Source organism: Gastrolobium bilobum, unplaced genomic scaffold (assembly GCF_033153095.1).
Source record: "Gastrolobium bilobum isolate Gb01-03AN ecotype WA unplaced genomic scaffold, APGP_CSIRO_Gbil_v1 utg714, whole genome shotgun sequence".
Classification (NCBI taxonomy): Eukaryota; Viridiplantae; Streptophyta; class Magnoliopsida; order Fabales; family Fabaceae; genus Gastrolobium; species Gastrolobium bilobum.
The window spans coordinates 79531-87399 of record NW_026899261.1 but is presented as its reverse complement, the minus strand read 5'-3'; the positions used below and the strand labels follow the sequence as shown (position 1 = coordinate 87399).

Sequence of the window (7869 nt, the reverse complement as noted above, 5' to 3'; positions counted from 1 at the left end):
CTGGAAATATATATTGTTTAAACTGTCTATCAGGAACTCTTGAGTGTGGGATTGGAAAATCCCCAGTTGTCCGATTTACAGAGGTTACTCTGTCCGATTTTCGTCTCCGTAAAATAAGAATTAAATTAGAAGAAGTATGCAATGTGATATGTCATGTGAAAAAGGATTAAAGAAAAAGAAAAAGTTAGTTCGTATTTTCGTAAGTTAAGTCTTCCGCTGTTTCTGTTTGTATCATATGTATGTTAATTGAACCGGCTCGAGACGGGGATGTTACATTTATGGTATCAGAGCAGTTGCTCTAGGGAGTTACATGATATATAGCATAATATATTTGAAGTTGGAAGTTCTTGAGTGTTTTCTTGCAGTGCTGTATAATGCATGTGTGATCACTGAGTGTGAGCGTAGCTAACTCATTCCTTAGTGTAATATATGCAGAGATATGGTTCCTCCAAGGAGAACTCGTAGAACATTTAATAATCATGATCCACCACCGGATCATGTTGTAGCGATTTTGGCTGCACTACAGCAGACTTGGACTGCAACTAGGCAGAAAGAGCTTGAATTAATAATGAAGCATTCGATTTGACTGTGATAAGGATGAAATTTCGAATTTTCGTCAGAGAAGGAAATTGAATTTACAATCGACTTGTTACCTGGCGTGGGGCCTATCTCTCTTGCCCCATACCGGATGTCACCTCTGGAATTATCTGAATTGAAGAAGCAGATCGAAGACTTGTCTAGTAAGAATTTTATCAGACGGAGTGTATCTCCGTGGAGAGTCCCGGTGATCTTTGTTAAGAAGAAGGACGAGTCTATAAGATTGTGTACAGATTACCGGCAGTGGAACAAGGTTACTGTCAAGAATAAGTATCCTTTGCCGCGTATAGACGATTTGTTGGATCAGTTGCGTGGTGCGACTATATTTTCTAAGATTGATCTTCGGTCCGGGTATCATCAAATCCGGATAAAGTCGGATGATGTTCCGAAGACAGCTTTCAGGTCCTGATATGGGCACTACGAGTACCTGGTTATTCCTTTTGGGCTTACGAATGCACCAGCCGTTTTTATGAGTTATATGAATCGGATCTTTAAAGCCTATCTGGATCAATTTGTGGTTGTCTTTATTGATGACATACTGATATATTCAAGGTGCAAAGAAGAGCATTCTGAGCATTTAAAGATTGTTTTGCAGATTCTGAAAGAGCATCAGTTGTATGCTAAACCGTTAAAGTGTGATTTCTGGCTTTCTGAGATACAATTTCTGGGCCATGTCATTTCATCTGAAGGAGTGGCAATGGACCCGAGTAAGATTGAAGCAGTGTTAGATTGGGAGCGTCCTAAAAATATTACAGAAATCAGGAGTTTTCTTGGTTTGACTGGGTATTACAGGTGTTTTATTGAGGGATTCTCACGGATGGTACTACCTTTGACACGGTTAACCCGTAAGGGGAACCCATTTGTGTGGACCCAAGAATGTGAAGTGAGTTTTCAGGAGTTAAAAAGGAAGTTGACTACAGCTCCGGTATTGATATTGCCGGATCCTACCAGTAAATTTGTGGTGTATTGTGATGCTTCTAAGTTTGGGTTAGGCTGTGTTTTAATGCAGTTTCGTCAGGTGGTTGCTTATGCTTCTCGGCAGTTAAAGCCGCATGAGAAGAACTATCCGACACACGATCTTGAGTTGGCAGCCGTAGTGTTCGCATTGAGAATCTGGCGACACTTTCTATACGGGGGCCGATTTCATTGTCTACAATGACCACAAAAGTTTGAAGTATCTGTTTGATCAGAAAGAGCTGAATATGAGGCAACGCCGATGGGTGGAATTCCTGAAGGATTATGATTTTGAATTGCAATATCACCCCGGTAAGGCTAATGTAGTAGCAGATGCTTTAAGCAGAAAGACGCTTGGTATGGCCAATTTGATGATTTCTGAGTATAATTTGATTGAGAAATTCAGGGATCTCTGCATTCCTGTGAATACCGAGGATAGTCTGCATTTATTGACTACTACGGTAGTCCAGAACTCATTAGTTGAGCGGATCAAAGAAGCTCAATTGCTTGATGAAGAGATTCAGTCCATGAAAGAACAGGACTTTGTGTCCACTGATAGGTTCGGTCTTAAATTTTACAAAGATCGGATCATTGTTCCGAAGGGTCAAATGGTAGATGAGGTATTGGCTGAGGGCCATATGGGTAAGTACATTATCCATCCTATTGCTACCAAGATGTATCAGGCCATGAAACCAAAATTTCTGGTGGTCTGGTATGAAGAAAGATATTGTTCAGTTTATGAATAAGTGTTTGATATGTTGTATATGTGCATTCATTCACGTTCATATAAATATTATATGATTTTTGATGTAATGATGATATATGTTATGAGAATCCTTGTCAGTGACCTTGGTATGTTGACTGCCTATGGCTTTGACCCTGGGAGTTATTTTCATACTACAGTTTGTGTACAGTTTGTGTTGATTGCCTATGGCTTGACCCTGGGAGTCACACTAGACATGTGAGACATGTCAGTTAGCTATTCTTGGGGAGAGCCCTTGAATAGTTAACCAGAGTATTAGTTATGATGTGATGCTTTGCATTTAGCATGTATCAAGGATATTCCTTGTGTAATTCATAGAGTGCAGTTTCCCTGGTCATTAAAATTTGTAAATTGTATTATCAGTGTAAGGACTGGTGTACAATGAAATTGTAAATTGTATTATCAGTGCAAGGACTGATGTACAATAAATTGTAAATTATATTATCAGTAGAAAGACTGATACATTGATGTTTTAGTGGAATTATATTTTCAGTAAGAAGATGGATGTAATAAGTAAGTCCATTATATGCTAAACAAGTCATGTTTAGACCAAAAATGATAAGTTTAGAAATTTTACGATTTTGCGTGCAAACAGTGCACAGTTTGTAATTCACAGGGCACTTCGTTAAAAACAGTGCAGAAACCCAACTGTGAATTGTTATTACTGTTCCTTAGGGAATAAAAGTGAACTTAAATGAGCTCAGAGAAATAAAATGACGAATATAAATTTGAGAATGAGAAGCCCTATGGATTACTGCAGCCCTTGAATATTCTGGAATAGAAGTGGGTTAGTATTTCTATGGATTTTGTAGTAGCATTGCCGAGAACTTAGGCTGGTTTTGATTTTATGTGAGTTGTGGTAGGCAGATTGATTAAGTATGCATATTTCATTCCAGTCAAGATGAGTTGCTCTATTGAGCAGTTGGCTCGATTATATGTAAAAGAGATTGAGAAACATAAACCCTTTGAATTTTATGAAGGGAATCATGTGTTTATTAGTTTGTCTCCGACTACAGGTTTAGGCGTGCTCTAGGTGTGAGGAAGTTAAGTCCTAGGTTCATAAGGCCCCACCAGATAATAAAGAGGGTCGGACCTGTGGCGTATCAGCTTGCCTTACCTCCACATTTGTCTAATTTGCATGATGTTTTTCGCATCAGTCAACTTTGTAGAGATGTATCTGATGTGTCCCACATTGTTCAACACGACGATAATGAGGTAAAGTAAGATTTGAAGTTTGTTGTGGGACCACTGAAAGTTCTGGTTCGCGATGAGAAAGTATTGAGGAACATGGTTATTCTTATGGTTAAGATACAATGGGTTAAGATACAATGGGAAAGTTTGACTTCTGAGGATGCTACTTGAGAGCGAGAGAATGATATTCTCCAGCGTTATCCTGAGTTTGACGTCAGGTATGTGTTATGTTATATGTGTGATTTTGGGGGCAAAATCCTTAAAAGGTGGGGTGAATATAATGACCCTCACATTTATTATGGATTTAATATTGAAGGATAATTACAAAGAAAAAGAAATAAAGTCACTTTTGGTGAAAAATGAGTTAAAATGACAGTTAAGAGGTAAAAAATGCGGGTAAATAAAGTTATCTAAAAGTGAAAGTAAAAATAGAAACGTGACTAGAAAAATATTCTAGTCTATTGGTTAAAGTTTGGTAATGAATGGAGGTGTGTAGATAGATGAGCTTATACCCGCTAGTATAATGAATTTATATAAGTGACTCAAGGGAGTCACTGTTCCCTTCTCTTTACGGACGCGAGACAGAGAGAACGAAGGAAAGAAAATGAAAATGGAGATTTTGATTAAAATTCTTCCAAAATTCATAACTTGAGCTAGAGACCTCCAAATCACTCCGTTCCAAAGCCAAACCTGTGAGAAATTTCGAGAGGAATCTATTGGTACCAGTATTTCTGAGTGGGGTTCACTGTAGAGAGAGATCTTCTCCCCCAAAGAATTCGAATTTCATGGAAAATATGGGTTTTGATGGAGCTTGAAGCCATGGGAGCTTGAAGCAAGCTTCTCCCTTCATTCTAGGTAAGTTCATGTTAAGAAATCTTTGTTTTCTTTGAGTTTTGAGAAAGATTGAATATAGGTTTTCATTTTAAAAATTTGGATTGATTGAGCATGTTAGAGCTTAATTCAGGTTTAGCTCATGTTGAGAAAAGTGTTTAGATGAGAATTTTAACGGTGAAAATGTATTTTGGAAAATTAAAAATACCGTATTTTTGAATAGTGTCGTATACGTGAATAGTGACGCATACATGAATAGTATTGTAGAGATGAACAGTGTCGTATATATCAATTAACGAATCTTGGATTAGAGGTGTGTGATAAGCTTGAATTTGATGGAGTAAAGCATTGAAATCATGAAGTTGGCATGATTTCCTTTATGTGCCTCTTAGCCATTTTCAAAGGAAGTATGTGCTATGAGTTACTGTTTTACAAAGCGAGCATACTTTTATGCGTGGAATGATATTCTAAGGTGTATGGACCTTCGCTTTGGTGAAATAAAAAAGAAAATAAGGTAGCTCCTTTGTATGGCCTTAAAATGAGTTTTGGCCATTTTCAAATGAGGTATATGTTCGGAGATATTGTTTCGCAAAGTGAGGACACTTATATGCGTAAAATAATTTATATAGGTGGCTAAGCTTGGGTTTAGGCACTAGACAAAGAGAAATCTTATAGCTCCTTTGTAATGGGCATTCGGCCTTAAATTGGGAAAAATAGGCTTTTAGGTGCTAAGAGGAGTAATGAGTGTTCTAAAGGCCTTTTGGGACTATCCTAAGACTAAGTGAATATATGGAATTTTGTGGGGATTTGTTGAACAAAGAACCACCCACTCATGACTTAATATGATTAAGTAAAAAGAAAATAAACAATAAAGTGTGTGTCTTGTATATTTACATGGCATTATATCATTTTATTGAGTTTTATGTTGAATTCCTTCTCTAGGTGTACCTAGGGACTGTGAACGTTTGGATTCTCGTGGAGTATGATAAGTAGCTTGTTCTTCAAGTAAGCAGATTGTAAAGCTCAAAGAGGTAAGCTCTATGTTTATGGGGTTCGCTCCTACTTTGTGTTCCGCCATAGTGTACGGACTGTGGTCAGGTTGTATGATATGTATGAGATATATGATATAGATGCATTCATATAGAGCTATATGATAATATGATATGTTTTGTTTTGATGTATTTACTTTGATATGTGTTAATATGATATGTTTTGTTATGATATGACTTCTGTAATATGATTTCTGTAACAATATCTGGCCATTGATTGTATAGTACCCGGATGTTCGCTTTGGGGTCCTCCCTCGGGACTGATGGTGTACGCCTCTGATATGTTCTGGTTCCGCTTTGGGGTCCTCCCTCGGGAACACGTGCGTTGATTTCTGCCTGGGGTCCTCCCTTGGGAATGACTACGTACGCCTCTGATATGTTCTGGTTCCGCTTTGGGGTCCTCCCTCGGGAACACGTGCGTTGATTTCCGCTTGGGGTCCTCCCTTGGGAATGACTGCGTACGCCTCTGATATGTTCTGGTTCCGCTTTGGGGTCCTCCCTCGGGAACACGTGCGTTGATTTCCGCTTGGGGTCCTCCCTTGGGAATGACTGCGTACGCCTCTGATATGTTCTGGTTCCGCTTGGGGTCCTCCCTTGGGAACACGTGCGTTGATTTCCGCTTGGGGTCCTTCCTTGGGAATATCTGCGTACGTTTCTGATAAGATATGTGTATATGTTTTGTTTAGTTATGATATTTGATTTTATGACATGTTTTATGGGATATGTATGATGATTTTGTAAATGATATTTGTTACGTACGTTGATTTCCGCTTGGGGTCATCCCTTGGGAACGATTGCGTACATCTTTGATATAACACGTTTTGTTCTGATGTGAGTATTGTGATGATTTTTGTAAAAGATATTTGTTACGTGTGTTGATTTTCGCTTGGGGTCATCCCTTGGGAATGACTGCGTTTGTCTTTGATAAGATATGTATATATGCTTTGTTCAGTTATGATAATTGCTTATATGATGCTTTGTATATTATGTATCTGACTGTCATGCAGGAAGTGAGCCCAGGGTATGGAGGGTTTTCCATAAACCTGGAGTTTACTAGAGATTCGTCTCTAACCCCGTTTGGGGATATGATTTCAGGAACACAGTTAATTGAAGAGCCTCATGGGACAAGGACACTAACCGTGGCTAGAGGTACTAGTATGAGGATGTGGAGTTCTGGGTGGTCGGATGCTACTATTTGTTTTAGACGTATTTTTGGAAAAGATGTATTGTTGCATAGTGTTCATATTCGATACATGTACATTTATGTATTCAGGCATGATGATATGACTATGTAGTATTCAGTTATGTTATGTATTGGATTGCATGCTATTAGATTTGTGGCACGGAGCCAAGTTCAGCATGCGCCCATAGATGGGTATCTGAGTATATTTGCATGACTGGTACTTCTAGAAATATATATTGTTTAAACTGTCTATCAGGAACTCTTGAGTGTGGGATTGGAAAATCCCCAGTTGTCCGATTTACAGAGGTTACTCTGTCCGATTTTCGTCTCCGTAAAATAAGAATTAAATTAGAAGAAGTATGCAATGTGATATGTCATGTGAAAAAAGATTAAAGGAAAAGAAAAAGTTAGTTCGTATTTTCGTAAGTTAAGTCTTCCGCTGTTTCTGTTTGTATCATATGTATGTTAATTGAACCGGCTCGAGACGGGGATGTTACACCTTACTTGGCCGTTGTGTTGTCATTTTTTTATGTTCCGGTTTTTGTACGGGTGATTTCAAAATGAAATCTCTGATCCACGTTGGTCCAAGTTATTACCTTGGTTTCGATATGCGTGATTTCAAAATGAAATCTTTGATTCATGATGTTCCAAATTGATATATATTATATATATATAAATAAGAATCAGGAAGTCCTTGTTTGTTTCTACGTGATACATATAAGTTTTGTACCCTGGAGGTTATCATTAGAAAGGAAGGCTTAAGGCTTATCTATATAAATTTGTATCCAGGAGGTCAAACTTTTATATATTATATAATATATTATTAAGCTTCATTTTAGAAAATAATGCACAGGGAGACAAAGTAGTAAAAAGGAAACATGCTTACTTGGTATGGTCTTCGAAAACGGAACGTTATATATTTATATATAATAAATAATTATATTTTGTGGCTATATATATATATATATATATATATATATATATATATATAAGATAAGAATTATCTAAAATTAATTAAGTTAAATGATATATCTTAGAAAGGATCTCCGGTTTGAATTAAAAAAAAAAGAAAATAATATCCGATTGCCTTGGAATTTTAGAATGTGTATATTGATACTATGATGGTCATTGAACCAGATCTGTGAGTGCATTTGATTCTATTTGTGGTGTGGACCCTTGTGATACCGAGTTCGAGTCGGAGGGGCATACAGGTACAGGTAAGCTTTCGTGTCCTCGGTTTAGCCATGTTGTGGTTCCACCATGTCCCATGGGGATATGGTATATGCATGTTGTGTTACATG

At 37.6% G+C, this 7869-nt stretch overlaps 1 long non-coding RNA gene across 1 annotated transcript; it reads left to right on the top strand.

Moving 5' to 3' along the window:
• Positions 1–4085: 4085 nt before the first annotated feature.
• LOC133288931 (uncharacterized) lies at positions 4086–6777 on the top strand. Its single transcript, XR_009748422.1, has 3 exons — positions 4086–4360; positions 5279–5367; positions 6481–6777. It is a non-coding gene; the product is annotated as an uncharacterized LOC133288931 (long non-coding RNA).
• Positions 6778–7869: the final 1092 nt, after the last annotated feature.